A 17,321-nucleotide genomic window follows, 5' to 3' on the forward strand; every position below is an offset into this window, starting at 1 on the left:
TGTCCATACTTGTTGTATGATCAAAATAGGGAAGGGGCACAAATCCTGAAATCTGCAAAGCGCCCAGGAGGTGGCTGAGAGACTAAGGCGGCTCGCTGACAATCCACTGTCATGCTAACGTGACTGAATGCCATCAGCCTTAGAGACAGACTGAGGAGACTGGACATCCAAGGGACTGTGGACTAGAGCCACTGCTAATTCACATTGAATGAAGCCAACTGAGGGAGGTGCTTCTAATCAATATGCTTACCGACCTCCTCCCCTTGGTTTTCAGTGTAGGGCAAGTTGGCCATTAGGAATGTTGCTATTCTGGAAGCAGAACGTCTTTCTACTACTGTATTAGCAGACCATTGTCTTTAACATGACCTGTGCAACAAGACCACATGGTGAACTAAAGTGAATACTGAGCCAAAGAAGAGCATTGCATCATGCCTGCTTTGGCAGCCAATCTTACACTGACAAGATGCATCAACATAAGCAGAAAGAGCTCTCGACGAGGATGGGATTCGAACCCACGCGTGCACAGCACAATGGATTAGCAGTCCATCGCCTTAACCTCTCGGCCACCTCATCTGCCGCACACCGCTCTTTGCCAGTAGCATTGGGAATTGACGAGGGATAATGTGTGAGCTGATCGCTGGTGTATGGACGCAGGGAGATTGACTCCAGATCCCCGACGAGGGGCTGCGTAACACTTTGGTAGAAGCCTGGAGTGATGCTGGCTTCTTCTTTGAGCCTGTTCTTCTTGGGGGTTGCCAGAGTGGATCGTCTGCCTCCATCTCACCCTGCCCCTAGCATTCTCCTCTGTCACACCAACCCTCTGCATGTCCTACTTGGCTACGTCTATGAACGTTGTCTTTGGTCTTTCTCTTATTCTCCTGCCCAGCCGCTCCGTATTTAACACCCTTTTCCCAGTATATCTTATATCCCTCCTCTGCACATGTGCAAATCACCTCAGCCTTGCTGGCCTAACGTCGTCTGCAAACGGCTCAACCCCAGCTGTCCCTCGCACGTGGTCATTTCACATCTGTTCCATCCTGGACACTCCCAAGCAAAAGCTTATCATCTTCAACTCTGCAGACTCCATCTGTGCCACACATCAGAGCAGCTCTCACTACCATCTTCTAAAGCTTGCCTTTCGCACTTGCTGCTATCCTTGTGTGACAAATCACCCCTGAATTTGTTCTCCACCCACACCCAATGGATTGGCTACACGCATGGCTTTGGGTCTCCTCGCGGATGTCCAAAAGTGTCCTGGAGAACGCGGGTATCGATCCCGCTGCCTCTCACATGCAAAGCGAGCGCTCTACCATTTGAGCTAATTCCCCATTGAGGGTTGAGCGCTGCAGCTTCATCGTGCCATACGGAGCCTCAGCTCAGGTGGAACTAATCACAACACCCCCCTTTCAATGTTTTCTGGGCTTGTCAACTACAACAAGACCCTTTGGTGCAATCGTAACTCACACGAGACATTTCCGAGCGATTCAAGTCTGGGCCCTACGCAGTACGCCAGGAGAGTGTCACTGGAAGCCCCTTTCAGCTGCTTCTGGAGAAAAGAGATGTCAGACTGGGCCGGGGGACTCTTTGCTGCCATCGGCCAGTATTGTGAGGGTAAGAGGGGAGACAATCACTTCATATGGTCAAAGATTGATGAGGTTTGAAGCCAGCGTTAACATGGTAGTACCTGAAAGGTAGTGAGCGGAGAAGTGCAAATAAACCTGGGGTGTACAACATCAGGCCTCGAGGGCCGGTGTCCTGCAGGTTTTAGGTATAACCCTGGGTCAACACACCTGAATCAAATGATTAGTTCATTACCAGGCCTCTGGAGAACTTCAAGAAATGTTGAGGAGGTAATTTAGCCATTTGAATCCCCTATGATGGATCAAGAATACATCTGAAACCTGCAGGACACCGGCCCTCGAGGCCTGGAGTTCGACACCTGTGAAATAAAGATTTGCCAAAGGAAGCCACATGCATTCAATTGGGACACTGACTAGCAAAGTGTCAAATGGAGAATGCGGGCGTCGATCCCGCTACCTCTCGCATGCTAAGCGAGCGCTCTACCATTTGAGCTAACTCCCCTGTGCCACATGTCTTACTTATTACAGGCTACACTTTGTCCATACTTGTTGTATGATCAAAATAGGGAAGGGGCACAAATCCTGAAATCTGCAAAGCGCCCAGGAGGTGGCTGAGAGACTAAGGCGGCTCGCTGACAATCCACTGTCATGCTAACGTGACTGAATGCCATCAGCCTTAGAGACAGACTGAGGAGACTGGACATCCAAGGGACTGTGGACTAGAGCCACTGCTAATTCACATTGAATGAAGCCAACTGAGGGAGGTGCTTCTAATCAATATGCTTACCGACCTCCTCCCCTTGGTTTTCAGTGTAGGGCAAGTTGGCCATTAGGAATGTTGCTATTCTGGAAGCAGAACGTCTTTCTACTACTGTATTAGCAGACCATTGTCTTTAACATGACCTGTGCAACAAGACCACATGGTGAACTAAAGTGAATACTGAGCCAAAGAAGAGCATTGCATCATGCCTGCTTTGGCAGCCAATCTTACACTGACAAGATGCATCAACATAAGCAGAAAGAGCTCTCGACGAGGATGGGATTCGAACCCACGCGTGCACAGCACAATGGATTAGCAGTCCATCGCCTTAACCTCTCGGCCACCTCATCTGCCGCACACCGCTCTTTGCCAGTAGCATTGGGAATTGACGAGGGATAATGTGTGAGCTGATCGCTGGTGTATGGACGCAGGGAGATTGACTCCAGATCCCCGACGAGGGGCTGCGTAACACTTTGGTAGAAGCCTGGAGTGATGCTGGCTTCTTCTTTGAGCCTGTTCTTCTTGGGGGTTGCCAGAGTGGATCGTCTGCCTCCATCTCACCCTGCCCCTAGCATTCTCCTCTGTCACACCAACCCTCTGCATGTCCTACTTGGCTACGTCTATGAACGTTGTCTTTGGTCTTTCTCTTATTCTCCTGCCCAGCCGCTCCGTATTTAACACCCTTTTCCCAGTATATCTTATATCCCTCCTCTGCACATGTGCAAATCACCTCAGCCTTGCTGGCCTAACGTCGTCTGCAAACGGCTCAACCCCAGCTGTCCCTCGCACGTGGTCATTTCACATCTGTTCCATCCTGGACACTCCCAAGCAAAAGCTTATCATCTTCAACTCTGCAGACTCCATCTGTGCCACACATCAGAGCAGCTCTCACTACCATCTTCTAAAGCTTGCCTTTCGCACTTGCTGCTATCCTTGTGTGACAAATCACCCCTGAATTTGTTCTCCACCCACACCCAATGGATTGGCTACACGCATGGCTTTGGGTCTCCTCGCGGATGTCCAAAAGTGTCCTGGAGAATGCGGGTATCGATCCCGCTGCCTCTCACATGCAAAGCGAGCGCTCTACCATTTGAGCTAATTCCCCATTGAGGGTTGAGCGCTGCAGCTTCATCGTGCCATACGGAGCCTCAGCTCAGGTGGAACTAATCACAACACCCCCCTTTCAATGTTTTCTGGGCATGTCAACTACAACAAGACCCTTTGGTGCAATCGTAACTCACACGAGACATTTCCGAGCGATTCAAGTCTGGGCCCTACGCAGTACGCCAGGAGAGTGTCACTGGAAGCCCCTTTCAGCTGCTTCTGGAGAAAAGAGATGTCAGACTGGGCCGGGGGACTCTTTGCTGCCATCGGCCAGTATTGTGAGGGTAAGAGGGGAGACAATCACTTCATATGGTCAAAGATTGATGAGGTTTGAAGCCAGCGTTAACATGGTAGTACCTGAAAGGTAGTGAGCGGAGAAGTGCAAATAAACCTGGGGTGTACAACATCAGGCCTCGAGGGCCGGTGTCCTGCAGGTTTTAGGTATAACCCTGGGTCAACACACCTGAATCAAATGATTAGTTCATTACCAGGCCTCTGGAGAACTTCAAGAAATGTTGAGGAGGTAATTTAGCCATTTGAATCCCCTATGATGGATCAAGAATACATCTGAAACCTGCAGGACACCGGCCCTCGAGGCCTGGAGTTCGACACCTGTGAAATAAAGATTTGCCAAAGGAAGCCACATGCATTCAATTGGGACACTGACTAGCAAAGTGTCAAATGGAGAATGCGGGCGTCGATCCCGCTACCTCTCGCATGCTAAGCGAGCGCTCTACCATTTGAGCTAACTCCCCTGTGCCACATGTCTTACTTATTACAGGCTACACTTTGTCCATACTTGTTGTATGATCAAAATAGGGAAGGGGCACAAATCCTGAAATCTGCAAAGCGCCCAGGAGGTGGCTGAGAGACTAAGGCGGCTCGCTGACAATCCACTGTCATGCTAACGTGACTGAATGCCATCAGCCTTAGAGACAGACTGAGGAGACTGGACATCCAAGGGACTGTGGACTAGAGCCACTGCTAATTCACATTGAATGAAGCCAACTGAGGGAGGTGCTTCTAATCAATATGCTTACCGACCTCCTCCCCTTGGTTTTCAGTGTAGGGCAAGTTGGCCATTAGGAATGTTGCTATTCTGGAAGCAGAACGTCTTTCTACTACTGTATTAGCAGACCATTGTCTTTAACATGACCTGTGCAACAAGACCACATGGTGAACTAAAGTGAATACTGAGCCAAAGAAGAGCATTGCATCATGCCTGCTTTGGCAGCCAATCTTACACTGACAAGATGCATCAACATAAGCAGAAAGAGCTCTCGACGAGGATGGGATTCGAACCCACGCGTGCACAGCACAATGGATTAGCAGTCCATCGCCTTAACCTCTCGGCCACCTCATCTGCCGCACACCGCTCTTTGCCAGTAGCATTGGGAATTGACGAGGGATAATGTGTGAGCTGATCGCTGGTGTATGGACGCAGGGAGATTGACTCCAGATCCCCGACGAGGGGCTGCGTAACACTTTGGTAGAAGCCTGGAGTGATGCTGGCTTCTTCTTTGAGCCTGTTCTTCTTGGGGGTTGCCAGAGTGGATCGTCTGCCTCCATCTCACCCTGCCCCTAGCATTCTCCTCTGTCACACCAACCCTCTGCATGTCCTACTTGGCTACGTCTATGAACGTTGTCTTTGGTCTTTCTCTTATTCTCCTGCCCAGCCGCTCCGTATTTAACACCCTTTTCCCAGTATATCTTATATCCCTCCTCTGCACATGTGCAAATCACCTCAGCCTTGCTGGCCTAACGTCGTCTGCAAACGGCTCAACCCCAGCTGTCCCTCGCACGTGGTCATTTCACATCTGTTCCATCCTGGACACTCCCAAGCAAAAGCTTATCATCTTCAACTCTGCAGACTCCATCTGTGCCACACATCAGAGCAGCTCTCACTACCATCTTCTAAAGCTTGCCTTTCGCACTTGCTGCTATCCTTGTGTGACAAATCACCCCTGAATTTGTTCTCCACCCACACCCAATGGATTGGCTACACGCATGGCTTTGGGTCTCCTCGCGGATGTCCAAAAGTGTCCTGGAGAATGCGGGTATCGATCCCGCTGCCTCTCACATGCAAAGCGAGCGCTCTACCATTTGAGCTAATTCCCCATTGAGGGTTGAGCGCTGCAGCTTCATCGTGCCATACGGAGCCTCAGCTCAGGTGGAACTAATCACAACACCCCCCTTTCAATGTTTTCTGGGCATGTCAACTACAACAAGACCCTTTGGTGCAATCGTAACTCACACGAGACATTTCCGAGCGATTCAAGTCTGGGCCCTACGCAGTACGCCAGGAGAGTGTCACTGGAAGCCCCTTTCAGCTGCTTCTGGAGAAAAGAGATGTCAGACTGGGCCGGGGGACTCTTTGCTGCCATCGGCCAGTATTGTGAGGGTAAGAGGGGAGACAATCACTTCATATGGTCAAAGATTGATGAGGTTTGAAGCCAGCGTTAACATGGTAGTACCTGAAAGGTAGTGAGCGGAGAAGTGCAAATAAACCTGGGGTGTACAACATCAGGCCTCGAGGGCCGGTGTCCTGCAGGTTTTAGGTATAACCCTGGGTCAACACACCTGAATCAAATGATTAGTTCATTACCAGGCCTCTGGAGAACTTCAAGAAATGTTGAGGAGGTAATTTAGCCATTTGAATCCCCTATGATGGATCAAGAATACATCTGAAACCTGCAGGACACCGGCCCTCGAGGCCTGGAGTTCGACACCTGTGAAATAAAGATTTGCCAAAGGAAGCCACATGCATTCAATTGGGACACTGACTAGCAAAGTGTCAAATGGAGAATGCGGGCGTCGATCCCGCTACCTCTCGCATGCTAAGCGAGCGCTCTACCATTTGAGCTAACTCCCCTGTGCCACATGTCTTACTTATTACAGGCTACACTTTGTCCATACTTGTTGTATGATCAAAATAGGGAAGGGGCACAAATCCTGAAATCTGCAAAGCGCCCAGGAGGTGGCTGAGAGACTAAGGCGGCTCGCTGACAATCCACTGTCATGCTAACGTGACTGAATGCCATCAGCCTTAGAGACAGACTGAGGAGACTGGACATCCAAGGGACTGTGGACTAGAGCCACTGCTAATTCACATTGAATGAAGCCAACTGAGGGAGGTGCTTCTAATCAATATGCTTACCGACCTCCTCCCCTTGGTTTTCAGTGTAGGGCAAGTTGGCCATTAGGAATGTTGCTATTCTGGAAGCAGAACGTCTTTCTACTACTGTATTAGCAGACCATTGTCTTTAACATGACCTGTGCAACAAGACCACATGGTGAACTAAAGTGAATACTGAGCCAAAGAAGAGCATTGCATCATGCCTGCTTTGGCAGCCAATCTTACACTGACAAGATGCATCAACATAAGCAGAAAGAGCTCTCGACGAGGATGGGATTCGAACCCACGCGTGCACAGCACAATGGATTAGCAGTCCATCGCCTTAACCTCTCGGCCACCTCATCTGCCGCACACCGCTCTTTGCCAGTAGCATTGGGAATTGACGAGGGATAATGTGTGAGCTGATCGCTGGTGTATGGACGCAGGGAGATTGACTCCAGATCCCCGACGAGGGGCTGCGTAACACTTTGGTAGAAGCCTGGAGTGATGCTGGCTTCTTCTTTGAGCCTGTTCTTCTTGGGGGTTGCCAGAGTGGATCGTCTGCCTCCATCTCACCCTGCCCCTAGCATTCTCCTCTGTCACACCAACCCTCTGCATGTCCTACTTGGCTACGTCTATGAACGTTGTCTTTGGTCTTTCTCTTATTCTCCTGCCCAGCCGCTCCGTATTTAACACCCTTTTCCCAGTATATCTTATATCCCTCCTCTGCACATGTGCAAATCACCTCAGCCTTGCTGGCCTAACGTCGTCTGCAAACGGCTCAACCCCAGCTGTCCCTCGCACGTGGTCATTTCACATCTGTTCCATCCTGGACACTCCCAAGCAAAAGCTTATCATCTTCAACTCTGCAGACTCCATCTGTGCCACACATCAGAGCAGCTCTCACTACCATCTTCTAAAGCTTGCCTTTCGCACTTGCTGCTATCCTTGTGTGACAAATCACCCCTGAATTTGTTCTCCACCCACACCCAATGGATTGGCTACACGCATGGCTTTGGGTCTCCTCGCGGATGTCCAAAAGTGTCCTGGAGAACGCGGGTATCGATCCCGCTGCCTCTCACATGCAAAGCGAGCGCTCTACCATTTGAGCTAATTCCCCATTGAGGGTTGAGCGCTGCAGCTTCATCGTGCCATACGGAGCCTCAGCTCAGGTGGAACTAATCACAACACCCCCCTTTCAATGTTTTCTGGGCATGTCAACTACAACAAGACCCTTTGGTGCAATCGTAACTCACACGAGACATTTCCGAGCGATTCAAGTCTGGGCCCTACGCAGTACGCCAGGAGAGTGTCACTGGAAGCCCCTTTCAGCTGCTTCTGGAGAAAAGAGATGTCAGACTGGGCCGGGGGACTCTTTGCTGCCATCGGCCAGTATTGTGAGGGTAAGAGGGGAGACAATCACTTCATATGGTCAAAGATTGATGAGGTTTGAAGCCAGCGTTAACATGGTAGTACCTGAAAGGTAGTGAGCGGAGAAGTGCAAATAAACCTGGGGTGTACAACATCAGGCCTCGAGGGCCGGTGTCCTGCAGGTTTTAGGTATAACCCTGGGTCAACACACCTGAATCAAATGATTAGTTCATTACCAGGCCTCTGGAGAACTTCAAGAAATGTTGAGGAGGTAATTTAGCCATTTGAATCCCCTATGATGGATCAAGAATACATCTGAAACCTGCAGGACACCGGCCCTCGAGGCCTGGAGTTCGACACCTGTGAAATAAAGATTTGCCAAAGGAAGCCACATGCATTCAATTGGGACACTGACTAGCAAAGTGTCAAATGGAGAATGCGGGCGTCGATCCCGCTACCTCTCGCATGCTAAGCGAGCGCTCTACCATTTGAGCTAACTCCCCTGTGCCACATGTCTTACTTATTACAGGCTACACTTTGTCCATACTTGTTGTATGATCAAAATAGCGAAGGGGCACAAATCCTGAAATCTGCAAAGCGCCCAGGAGGTGGCTGAGAGACTAAGGCGGCTCGCTGACAATCCACTGTCATGCTAACGTGACTGAATGCCATCAGCCTTAGAGACAGACTGAGGAGACTGGACATCCAAGGGACTGTGGACTAGAGCCACTGCTAATTCACATTGAATGAAGCCAACTGAGGGAGGTGCTTCTAATCAATATGCTTACCGACCTCCTCCCCTTGGTTTTCAGTGTAGGGCAAGTTGGCCATTAGGAATGTTGCTATTCTGGAAGCAGAACGTCTTTCTACTACTGTATTAGCAGACCATTGTCTTTAACATGACCTGTGCAACAAGACCACATGGTGAACTAAAGTGAATACTGAGCCAAAGAAGAGCATTGCATCATGCCTGCTTTGGCAGCCAATCTTACACTGACAAGATGCATCAACATAAGCAGAAAGAGCTCTCGACGAGGATGGGATTCGAACCCACGCGTGCACAGCACAATGGATTAGCAGTCCATCGCCTTAACCTCTCGGCCACCTCATCTGCCGCACACCGCTCTTTGCCAGTAGCATTGGGAATTGACGAGGGATAATGTGTGAGCTGATCGCTGGTGTATGGACGCAGGGAGATTGACTCCAGATCCCCGACGAGGGGCTGCGTAACACTTTGGTAGAAGCCTGGAGTGATGCTGGCTTCTTCTTTGAGCCTGTTCTTCTTGGGGGTTGCCAGAGTGGATCGTCTGCCTCCATCTCACCCTGCCCCTAGCATTCTCCTCTGTCACACCAACCCTCTGCATGTCCTACTTGGCTACGTCTATGAACGTTGTCTTTGGTCTTTCTCTTATTCTCCTGCCCAGCCGCTCCGTATTTAACACCCTTTTCCCAGTATATCTTATATCCCTCCTCTGCACATGTGCAAATCACCTCAGCCTTGCTGGCCTAACGTCGTCTGCAAACGGCTCAACCCCAGCTGTCCCTCGCACGTGGTCATTTCACATCTGTTCCATCCTGGACACTCCCAAGCAAAAGCTTATCATCTTCAACTCTGCAGACTCCATCTGTGCCACACATCAGAGCAGCTCTCACTACCATCTTCTAAAGCTTGCCTTTCGCACTTGCTGCTATCCTTGTGTGACAAATCACCCCTGAATTTGTTCTCCACCCACACCCAATGGATTGGCTACACGCATGGCTTTGGGTCTCCTCGCGGATGTCCAAAAGTGTCCTGGAGAATGCGGGTATCGATCCCGCTGCCTCTCACATGCAAAGCGAGCGCTCTACCATTTGAGCTAATTCCCCATTGAGGGTTGAGCGCTGCAGCTTCATCGTGCCATACGGAGCCTCAGCTCAGGTGGAACTAATCACAACACCCCCCTTTCAATGTTTTCTGGGCTTGTCAACTACAACAAGACCCTTTGGTGCAATCGTAACTCACACGAGACATTTCCGAGCGATTCAAGTCTGGGCCCTACGCAGTACGCCAGGAGAGTGTCACTGGAAGCCCCTTTCAGCTGCTTCTGGAGAAAAGAGATGTCAGACTGGGCCGGGGGACTCTTTGCTGCCATCGGCCAGTATTGTGAGGGTAAGAGGGGAGACAATCACTTCATATGGTCAAAGATTGATGAGGTTTGAAGCCAGCGTTAACATGGTAGTACCTGAAAGGTAGTGAGCGGAGAAGTGCAAATAAACCTGGGGTGTACAACATCAGGCCTCGAGGGCCGGTGTCCTGCAGGTTTTAGGTATAACCCTGGGTCAACACACCTGAATCAAATGATTAGTTCATTACCAGGCCTCTGGAGAACTTCAAGAAATGTTGAGGAGGTAATTTAGCCATTTGAATCCCCTATGATGGATCAAGAATACATCTGAAACCTGCAGGACACCGGCCCTCGAGGCCTGGAGTTCGACACCTGTGAAATAAAGATTTGCCAAAGGAAGCCACATGCATTCAATTGGGACACTGACTAGCAAAGTGTCAAATGGAGAATGCGGGCGTCGATCCCGCTACCTCTCGCATGCTAAGCGAGCGCTCTACCATTTGAGCTAACTCCCCTGTGCCACATGTCTTACTTATTACAGGCTACACTTTGTCCATACTTGTTGTATGATCAAAATAGGGAAGGGGCACAAATCCTGAAATCTGCAAAGCGCCCAGGAGGTGGCTGAGAGACTAAGGCGGCTCGCTGACAATCCACTGTCATGCTAACGTGACTGAATGCCATCAGCCTTAGAGACAGACTGAGGAGACTGGACATCCAAGGGACTGTGGACTAGAGCCACTGCTAATTCACATTGAATGAAGCCAACTGAGGGAGGTGCTTCTAATCAATATGCTTACCGACCTCCTCCCCTTGGTTTTCAGTGTAGGGCAAGTTGGCCATTAGGAATGTTGCTATTCTGGAAGCAGAACGTCTTTCTACTACTGTATTAGCAGACCATTGTCTTTAACATGACCTGTGCAACAAGACCACATGGTGAACTAAAGTGAATACTGAGCCAAAGAAGAGCATTGCATCATGCCTGCTTTGGCAGCCAATCTTACACTGGCAAGATGCATCAACATAAGCAGAAATAGCTCTCGACGAGGATGGGATTCGAACCCACGCGTGCACAGCACAATGGATTAGCAGTCCATCGCCTTAACCTCTCGGCCACCTCATCTGCCGCACACCGCTCTTTGCCAGTAGCATTGGGAATTGACGAGGGATAATGTGTGAGCTGATCGCTGGTGTATGGACGCAGGGAGATTGACTCCAGATCCCCGACGAGGGGCTGCGTAACACTTTGGTAGAAGCCTGGAGTGATGCTGGCTTCTTCTTTGAGCCTGTTCTTCTTGGGGGTTGCCAGAGTGGATCGTCTGCCTCCATCTCACCCTGCCCCTAGCATTCTCCTCTGTCACACCAACCCTCTGCATGTCCTACTTGGCTACGTCTATGAACGTTGTCTTTGGTCTTTCTCTTATTCTCCTGCCCAGCCGCTCCGTATTTAACACCCTTTTCCCAGTATATCTTATATCCCTCCTCTGCGCATGTGCAAATCACCTCAGCCTTGCTGGCCTAACGTCGTCTGCAAACGGCTCAACCCCAGCTGTCCCTCGCACGTGGTCATTTCACATCTGTTCCATCCTGGACACTCCCAAGCAAAAGCTTATCATCTTCAACTCTGCAGACTCCATCTGTGCCACACATCAGAGCAGCTCTCACTACCATCTTCTAAAGCTTGCCTTTCGCACTTGCTGCTATCCTTGTGTGACAAATCACCCCTGAATTTGTTCTCCACCCACACCCAATGGATTGGCTACACGCATGGCTTTGGGTCTCCTCGCGGATGTCCAAAAGTGTCCTGGAGAACGCGGGTATCGATCCCGCTGCCTCTCACATGCAAAGCGAGCGCTCTACCATTTGAGCTAATTCCCCATTGAGGGTTGAGCGCTGCAGCTTCATCGTGCCATACGGAGCCTCAGCTCAGGTGGAACTAATCACAACACCCCCCTTTCAATGTTTTCTGGGCTTGTCAACTACAACAAGACCCTTTGGTGCAATCGTAACTCACACGAGACATTTCCGAGCGATTCAAGTCTGGGCCCTACGCAGTACGCCAGGAGAGTGTCACTGGAAGCCCCTTTCAGCTGCTTCTGGAGAAAAGAGATGTCAGACTGGGCCGGGGGACTCTTTGCTGCCATCGGCCAGTATTGTGAGGGTAAGAGGGGAGACAATCACTTCATATGGTCAAAGATTGATGAGGTTTGAAGCCAGCGTTAACATGGTAGTACCTGAAAGGTAGTGAGCGGAGAAGTGCAAATAAACCTGGGGTGTACAACATCAGGCCTCGAGGGCCGGTGTCCTGCAGGTTTTAGGTATAACCCTGGGTCAACACACCTGAATCAAATGATTAGTTCATTACCAGGCCTCTGGAGAACTTCAAGAAATGTTGAGGAGGTAATTTAGCCATTTGAATCCCCTATGATGGATCAAGAATACATCTGAAACCTGCAGGACACCGGCCCTCGAGGCCTGGAGTTCGACACCTGTGAAATAAAGATTTGCCAAAGGAAGCCACATGCATTCAATTGGGACACTGACTAGCAAAGTGTCAAATGGAGAATGCGGGCGTCGATCCCGCTACCTCTCGCATGCTAAGCGAGCGCTCTACCATTTGAGCTAACTCCCCTGTGCCACATGTCTTACTTATTACAGGCTACACTTTGTCCATACTTGTTGTATGATCAAAATAGGGAAGGGGCACAAATCCTGAAATCTGCAAAGCGCCCAGGAGGTGGCTGAGAGACTAAGGCGGCTCGCTGACAATCCACTGTCATGCTAACGTGACTGAATGCCATCAGCCTTAGAGACAGACTGAGGAGACTGGACATCCAAGGGACTGTGGACTAGAGCCACTGCTAATTCACATTGAATGAAGCCAACTGAGGGAGGTGCTTCTAATCAATATGCTTACCGACCTCCTCCCCTTGGTTTTCAGTGTAGGGCAAGTTGGCCATTAGGAATGTTGCTATTCTGGAAGCAGAACGTCTTTCTACTACTGTATTAGCAGACCATTGTCTTTAACATGACCTGTGCAACAAGACCACATGGTGAACTAAAGTGAATACTGAGCCAAAGAAGAGCATTGCATCATGCCTGCTTTGGCAGCCAATCTTACACTGACAAGATGCATCAACATAAGCAGAAAGAGCTCTCGACGAGGATGGGATTCGAACCCACGCGTGCACAGCACAATGGATTAGCAGTCCATCGCCTTAACCTCTCGGCCACCTCATCTGCCGCACACCGCTCTTTGCCAGTAGCATTGGGAATTGACGAGGGATAATGTGTGAGCTGATCGCTGGTGTATGGACGCAGGGAGATTGACTCCAGATCCCCGACGAGGGGCTGCGTAACACTTTGGTAGAAGCCTGGAGTGATGCTGGCTTCTTCTTTGAGCCTGTTCTTCTTGGGGGTTGCCAGAGTGGATCGTCTGCCTCCATCTCACCCTGCCCCTAGCATTCTCCTCTGTCACACCAACCCTCTGCATGTCCTACTTGGCTACGTCTATGAACGTTGTCTTTGGTCTTTCTCTTATTCTCCTGCCCAGCCGCTCCGTATTTAACACCCTTTTCCCAGTATATCTTATATCCCTCCTCTGCGCATGTGCAAATCACCTCAGCCTTGCTGGCCTAACGTCGTCTGCAAACGGCTCAACCCCAGCTGTCCCTCGCACGTGGTCATTTCACATCTGTTCCATCCTGGACACTCCCAAGCAAAAGCTTATCATCTTCAACTCTGCAGACTCCATCTGTGCCACACATCAGAGCAGCTCTCACTACCATCTTCTAAAGCTTGCCTTTCGCACTTGCTGCTATCCTTGTGTGACAAATCACCCCTGAATTTGTTCTCCACCCACACCCAATGGATTGGCTACACGCATGGCTTTGGGTCTCCTCGCGGATGTCCAAAAGTGTCCTGGAGAACGCGGGTATCGATCCCGCTGCCTCTCACATGCAAAGCGAGCGCTCTACCATTTGAGCTAATTCCCCATTGAGGGTTGAGCGCTGCAGCTTCATCGTGCCATACGGAGCCTCAGCTCAGGTGGAACTAATCACAACACCCCCCTTTCAATGTTTTCTGGGCTTGTCAACTACAACAAGACCCTTTGGTGCAATCGTAACTCACACGAGACATTTCCGAGCGATTCAAGTCTGGGCCCTACGCAGTACGCCAGGAGAGTGTCACTGGAAGCCCCTTTCAGCTGCTTCTGGAGAAAAGAGATGTCAGACTGGGCCGGGGGACTCTTTGCTGCCATCGGCCAGTATTGTGAGGGTAAGAGGGGAGACAATCACTTCATATGGTCAAAGATTGATGAGGTTTGAAGCCAGCGTTAACATGGTAGTACCTGAAAGGTAGTGAGCGGAGAAGTGCAAATAAACCTGGGGTGTACAACATCAGGCCTCGAGGGCCGGTGTCCTGCAGGTTTTAGGTATAACCCTGGGTCAACACACCTGAATCAAATGATTAGTTCATTACCAGGCCTCTGGAGAACTTCAAGAAATGTTGAGGAGGTAATTTAGCCATTTGAATCCCCTATGATGGATCAAGAATACATCTGAAACCTGCAGGACACCGGCCCTCGAGGCCTGGAGTTCGACACCTGTGAAATAAAGATTTGCCAAAGGAAGCCACATGCATTCAATTGGGACACTGACTAGCAAAGTGTCAAATGGAGAATGCGGGCGTCGATCCCGCTACCTCTCGCATGCTAAGCGAGCGCTCTACCATTTGAGCTAACTCCCCTGTGCCACATGTCTTACTTATTACAGGCTACACTTTGTCCATACTTGTTGTATGATCAAAATAGGGAAGGGGCACAAATCCTGAAATCTGCAAAGCGCCCAGGAGGTGGCTGAGAGACTAAGGCGGCTCGCTGACAATCCACTGTCATGCTAACGTGACTGAATGCCATCAGCCTTAGAGACAGACTGAGGAGACTGGACATCCAAGGGACTGTGGACTAGAGCCACTGCTAATTCACATTGAATGAAGCCAACTGAGGGAGGTGCTTCTAATCAATATGCTTACCGACCTCCTCCCCTTGGTTTTCAGTGTAGGGCAAGTTGGCCATTAGGAATGTTGCTATTCTGGAAGCAGAACGTCTTTCTACTACTGTATTAGCAGACCATTGTCTTTAACATGACCTGTGCAACAAGACCACATGGTGAACTAAAGTGAATACTGAGCCAAAGAAGAGCATTGCATCATGCCTGCTTTGGCAGCCAATCTTACACTGACAAGATGCATCAACATAAGCAGAAAGAGCTCTCGACGAGGATGGGATTCGAACCCACGCGTGCACAGCACAATGGATTAGCAGTCCATCGCCTTAACCTCTCGGCCACCTCATCTGCCGCACACCGCTCTTTGCCAGTAGCATTGGGAATTGACGAGGGATAATGTGTGAGCTGATCGCTGGTGTATGGACGCAGGGAGATTGACTCCAGATCCCCGACGAGGGGCTGCGTAACACTTTGGTAGAAGCCTGGAGTGATGCTGGCTTCTTCTTTGAGCCTGTTCTTCTTGGGGGTTGCCAGAGTGGATCGTCTGCCTCCATCTCACCCTGCCCCTAGCATTCTCCTCTGTCACACCAACCCTCTGCATGTCCTACTTGGCTACGTCTATGAACGTTGTCTTTGGTCTTTCTCTTATTCTCCTGCCCAGCCGCTCCGTATTTAACACCCTTTTCCCAGTATATCTTATATCCCTCCTCTGCGCATGTGCAAATCACCTCAGCCTTGCTGGCCTAACGTCGTCTGCAAACGGCTCAACCCCAGCTGTCCCTCGCACGTGGTCATTTCACATCTGTTCCATCCTGGACACTCCCAAGCAAAAGCTTATCATCTTCAACTCTGCAGACTCCATCTGTGCCACACATCAGAGCAGCTCTCACTACCATCTTCTAAAGCTTGCCTTTCGCACTTGCTGCTATCCTTGTGTGACAAATCACCCCTGAATTTGTTCTCCACCCACACCCAATGGATTGGCTACACGCATGGCTTTGGGTCTCCTCGCGGATGTCCAAAAGTGTCCTGGAGAATGCGGGTATCGATCCCGCTGCCTCTCACATGCAAAGCGAGCGCTCTACCATTTGAGCTAATTCCCCATTGAGGGTTGAGCGCTGCAGCTTCATCGTGCCATACGGAGCCTCAGCTCAGGTGGAACTAATCACAACACCCCCCTTTCAATGTTTTCTGGGCTTGTCAACTACAACAAGACCCTTTGGTGCAATCGTAACTCACACGAGACATTTCCGAGCGATTCAAGTCTGGGCCCTACGCAGTACGCCAGGAGAGTGTCACTGGAAGCCCCTTTCAGCTGCTTCTGGAGAAAAGAGATGTCAGACTGGGCCGGGGGACTCTTTGCTGCCATCGGCCAGTATTGTGAGGGTAAGAGGGGAGACAATCACTTCATATGGTCAAAGATTGATGAGGTTTGAAGCCAGCGTTAACATGGTAGTACCTGAAAGGTAGTGAGCGGAGAAGTGCAAATAAACCTGGGGTGTACAACATCAGGCCTCGAGGGCCGGTGTCCTGCAGGTTTTAGGTATAACCCTGGGTCAACACACCTGAATCAAATGATTAGTTCATTACCAGGCCTCTGGAGAACTTCAAGAAATGTTGAGGAGGTAATTTAGCCATTTGAATCCCCTATGATGGATCAAGAATACATCTGAAACCTGCAGGACACCGGCCCTCGAGGCCTGGAGTTCGACACCTGTGAAATAAAGATTTGCCAAAGGAAGCCACATGCATTCAATTGGGACACTGACTAGCAAAGTGTCAAATGGAGAATGCGGGCGTCGATCCCGCTACCTCTCGCATGCTAAGCGAGCGCTCTACCATTTGAGCTAACTCCCCTGTGCCACATGTCTTACTTATTACAGGCTACACTTTGTCCATACTTGTTGTATGATCAAAATAGGGAAGGGGCACAAATCCTGAAATCTGCAAAGCGCCCAGGAGGTGGCTGAGAGACTAAGGCGGCTCGCTGACAATCCACTGTGTTTTCTGTTAGCGTCTGAAACTGAAGTTGATCTATGAATATGTCCTGTTCTTCTGAGGTTTGAGCACATTCTGATTTATACAATTTATCATAAAATTCTCTAAAGCTGTCATTAATTTCCAATGGATCTACTGTTATATTCCCTGAAGAGGTCTTTATACTATTAATTGCTCTTTCACTCTGCATTTTTTTAATTCTCCATGCCAAAAGTCTACCTGCTTTCTCTCCTTGGTCATAATAATATTGCTTCAGCCACATTAGACTTTTTGCTGCTG

General features: G+C 49.9%; 20 non-coding genes across 20 annotated transcripts; all 20 read right to left on the minus strand.

Annotated features, from left to right (window-relative positions):
• Positions 1 to 491: 491 nt before the first annotated feature.
• On the minus strand, positions 492 to 573 carry trnas-gcu (transfer RNA serine (anticodon GCU)). Its single transcript has one exon. It is a non-coding gene; the product is annotated as a tRNA-Ser (tRNA).
• A 1,436-nt stretch (positions 574 to 2,009) lies between these two features.
• Positions 2,010 to 2,082, minus strand: trnaa-agc (transfer RNA alanine (anticodon AGC)). Its single transcript has one exon. It is a non-coding gene; the product is annotated as a tRNA-Ala (tRNA).
• Positions 2,083 to 2,608: 526 nt separating this feature from the next.
• Positions 2,609 to 2,690, minus strand: trnas-gcu (transfer RNA serine (anticodon GCU)). The gene has a single exon. It is a non-coding gene; the product is annotated as a tRNA-Ser (tRNA).
• A 682-nt stretch (positions 2,691 to 3,372) lies between these two features.
• On the minus strand, positions 3,373 to 3,445 carry trnaa-ugc (transfer RNA alanine (anticodon UGC)). The gene has a single exon. It is a non-coding gene; the product is annotated as a tRNA-Ala (tRNA).
• Positions 3,446 to 4,126: 681 nt separating this feature from the next.
• On the minus strand, positions 4,127 to 4,199 carry trnaa-agc (transfer RNA alanine (anticodon AGC)). The gene has a single exon. It is a non-coding gene; the product is annotated as a tRNA-Ala (tRNA).
• Positions 4,200 to 4,725: 526 nt separating this feature from the next.
• Positions 4,726 to 4,807, minus strand: trnas-gcu (transfer RNA serine (anticodon GCU)). Its single transcript has one exon. It is a non-coding gene; the product is annotated as a tRNA-Ser (tRNA).
• A 682-nt stretch (positions 4,808 to 5,489) lies between these two features.
• Positions 5,490 to 5,562, minus strand: trnaa-ugc (transfer RNA alanine (anticodon UGC)). The gene has a single exon. It is a non-coding gene; the product is annotated as a tRNA-Ala (tRNA).
• A 681-nt stretch (positions 5,563 to 6,243) lies between these two features.
• Positions 6,244 to 6,316, minus strand: trnaa-agc (transfer RNA alanine (anticodon AGC)). Its single transcript has one exon. It is a non-coding gene; the product is annotated as a tRNA-Ala (tRNA).
• Positions 6,317 to 6,842: 526 nt separating this feature from the next.
• trnas-gcu (transfer RNA serine (anticodon GCU)) lies at positions 6,843 to 6,924 on the minus strand. Its single transcript has one exon. It is a non-coding gene; the product is annotated as a tRNA-Ser (tRNA).
• Positions 6,925 to 8,360: 1,436 nt separating this feature from the next.
• trnaa-agc (transfer RNA alanine (anticodon AGC)) lies at positions 8,361 to 8,433 on the minus strand. Its single transcript has one exon. It is a non-coding gene; the product is annotated as a tRNA-Ala (tRNA).
• Positions 8,434 to 8,959: 526 nt separating this feature from the next.
• trnas-gcu (transfer RNA serine (anticodon GCU)) lies at positions 8,960 to 9,041 on the minus strand. Its single transcript has one exon. It is a non-coding gene; the product is annotated as a tRNA-Ser (tRNA).
• Positions 9,042 to 9,723: 682 nt separating this feature from the next.
• trnaa-ugc (transfer RNA alanine (anticodon UGC)) lies at positions 9,724 to 9,796 on the minus strand. The gene has a single exon. It is a non-coding gene; the product is annotated as a tRNA-Ala (tRNA).
• A 681-nt stretch (positions 9,797 to 10,477) lies between these two features.
• Positions 10,478 to 10,550, minus strand: trnaa-agc (transfer RNA alanine (anticodon AGC)). Its single transcript has one exon. It is a non-coding gene; the product is annotated as a tRNA-Ala (tRNA).
• A 526-nt stretch (positions 10,551 to 11,076) lies between these two features.
• On the minus strand, positions 11,077 to 11,158 carry trnas-gcu (transfer RNA serine (anticodon GCU)). The gene has a single exon. It is a non-coding gene; the product is annotated as a tRNA-Ser (tRNA).
• Positions 11,159 to 12,594: 1,436 nt separating this feature from the next.
• On the minus strand, positions 12,595 to 12,667 carry trnaa-agc (transfer RNA alanine (anticodon AGC)). The gene has a single exon. It is a non-coding gene; the product is annotated as a tRNA-Ala (tRNA).
• A 526-nt stretch (positions 12,668 to 13,193) lies between these two features.
• trnas-gcu (transfer RNA serine (anticodon GCU)) lies at positions 13,194 to 13,275 on the minus strand. Its single transcript has one exon. It is a non-coding gene; the product is annotated as a tRNA-Ser (tRNA).
• Positions 13,276 to 14,711: 1,436 nt separating this feature from the next.
• trnaa-agc (transfer RNA alanine (anticodon AGC)) lies at positions 14,712 to 14,784 on the minus strand. The gene has a single exon. It is a non-coding gene; the product is annotated as a tRNA-Ala (tRNA).
• A 526-nt stretch (positions 14,785 to 15,310) lies between these two features.
• On the minus strand, positions 15,311 to 15,392 carry trnas-gcu (transfer RNA serine (anticodon GCU)). The gene has a single exon. It is a non-coding gene; the product is annotated as a tRNA-Ser (tRNA).
• A 682-nt stretch (positions 15,393 to 16,074) lies between these two features.
• On the minus strand, positions 16,075 to 16,147 carry trnaa-ugc (transfer RNA alanine (anticodon UGC)). The gene has a single exon. It is a non-coding gene; the product is annotated as a tRNA-Ala (tRNA).
• A 681-nt stretch (positions 16,148 to 16,828) lies between these two features.
• trnaa-agc (transfer RNA alanine (anticodon AGC)) lies at positions 16,829 to 16,901 on the minus strand. Its single transcript has one exon. It is a non-coding gene; the product is annotated as a tRNA-Ala (tRNA).
• Between the last annotated feature and the right edge of the window lie 420 nt (positions 16,902 to 17,321).

The sequence above is a fragment of the Rhamphochromis longiceps genome, linkage group LG12 (genome assembly GCF_057381845.1).
Source record: "Rhamphochromis longiceps isolate RC_006_pf linkage group LG12, R_longiceps_female_GT1.1, whole genome shotgun sequence".
NCBI classification, from domain to species: Eukaryota; Metazoa; Chordata; class Actinopteri; order Cichliformes; family Cichlidae; genus Rhamphochromis; species Rhamphochromis longiceps.